The 1,747-nt window shown below is 38.7% G+C and overlaps 1 pseudogene; it reads right to left on the reverse strand.

Moving 5' to 3' along the window:
* Positions 1-33: 33 nt before the first annotated feature.
* On the reverse strand, positions 34-1,633 carry LOC124890169 (annotated as a pseudogene).
* Positions 1,634-1,747: the final 114 nt, after the last annotated feature.

Consider the following 1,747-nt stretch of genomic DNA (forward strand, 5'->3'; position numbering starts at 1 on the left):
AACCATATAATATCATAGAATGATGTATTTTACCTCTGCCTTGAGTTCTAAAACTTCGACGCTCTCTTTATTTAAACGAGCTGCACCAAGTTCCACACTCAAAACCCTCTGTGCAAACTTCAGAGTACTAATTGTTTCTCCGAAGGAATCCCCTTCAGGACTGACATGAGCAAACATCAACGTTTTCGCATGTCCACCTGAAACACACCATAAAAAGCATTAGAATAGAAAACAATCATCCAAAACGTTGGCCAAATAAGTGTCTAGACCAGTCATATAAGTTGATATATCTGGAGGAGCGAAATCTCGAACTAATTGCACAAACCTAAAGAGTTCTGCAAGAGTAAGGTGAGTTTGTTGTTTCTATAAGGGATGTGGGAGTTCTTCTGTGCCAATGCTGTGATCACATCACCCAAGAAAGAGAGAGACTTGTTAATATGTTGTGCCTCTTTGAGGCCGTCGCCAGTAACTTCCGACTTGTCAACTCGTTCACTACCAACAAGATCCACCAAATGTAGGAAACTATGGATTATGTTTCCAGATGTATCTTCACCATGCACGTGTATAGTAAGCACACTGGAAGTATTTCACGTCAATGTAAAGAAAATTAACATTATTTAACTCTATTAAGTTGGTCTGTCAATTGGAATTGAGTAAAGTAACTTTGAAAGTGCTTAGCCTCACCTGTGTGAGTGACTACTGCGGTTGTTCATGGCAGTAGAGCCAACAGCACGGTTCACGTCACCAAGTTTCATCAGATGTATAACATCTCTAGCGCAATTCACTGGATGCACGCTAGCATCATCTGATGTAAACTACGGAAAAATCACAATGAAATGATATTTAGTAAGCAAAGGATCGTCTGCAAAAAGATCACGAATTTGCTCATTATATATCTTGACCATTTGAACATGGATCTTATAACTCATGATGTCCTTCCTTTCATCAGATAATAGGAATAGATCATTCGGAGCCTATTGATTGATTCCAAATTCCTTTGTTGATTCACCTCCCGGGCCAGACTGCCAAGATAGAAATATTAGATATGAAGCTTCGGCATGGAAATATAAGGAATTGTTTTTCGTGTATGCCTCATAAGGGCTCTCACCATAGTATATGTTTTCCCAGATCTAGTTTGACCATAAGCAAAAATGCATACATTGTAACCATCCATCACTGATCTTACAAGCGGTTTAGTGTCTCAAAATACATCTTCTGCAAAATTACGCAGTGTTACGTACATGACAAAACAACAACATACCTAGTGGCTAGTGTACTCCCACAGTGTACGCAGACCTTACCCCTACCTTGGGAGATAGAGAGGCCGTTTTCAATAGACCCTCGGCTCAAGAAGAAAGAATTAAAACATGAATAAAGAAGTCATGTCAAAATACCTACCCTGAGTGGCACTTGAACCGAAAACACGGTTAAACTCGAAAAGTTTCCTCCTATCCTTCCAGGGTTTTAGTGGAACAATTACAACAAAAGAACCATCTTCTCCAATGAAATCTATGACAGTTTTCGCTTCTGCATCGAAGGCAGGCCTTATTCTGCAGTAAACTCTAATATTCCCTGAAGAATAAATTAACACAGCAGTATTAGAGACTTTTAGTGGAACAAAACTTGATTCCATCGTTTTCAACTCTCTCATTTATCATTTTCTGTTGTCTTCCCAAAACAGTGGAAAGGGAGTGATAAAAATAGATTAAGCCATTTTTTTTGTTATTTTGGGAAACGATTTTCTATT

This window comes from Capsicum annuum, unplaced genomic scaffold, assembly GCF_002878395.1.
Source record: "Capsicum annuum cultivar UCD-10X-F1 unplaced genomic scaffold, UCD10Xv1.1 ctg13119, whole genome shotgun sequence".
NCBI lineage: Eukaryota > Viridiplantae > Streptophyta > Magnoliopsida > Solanales > Solanaceae > Capsicum > Capsicum annuum.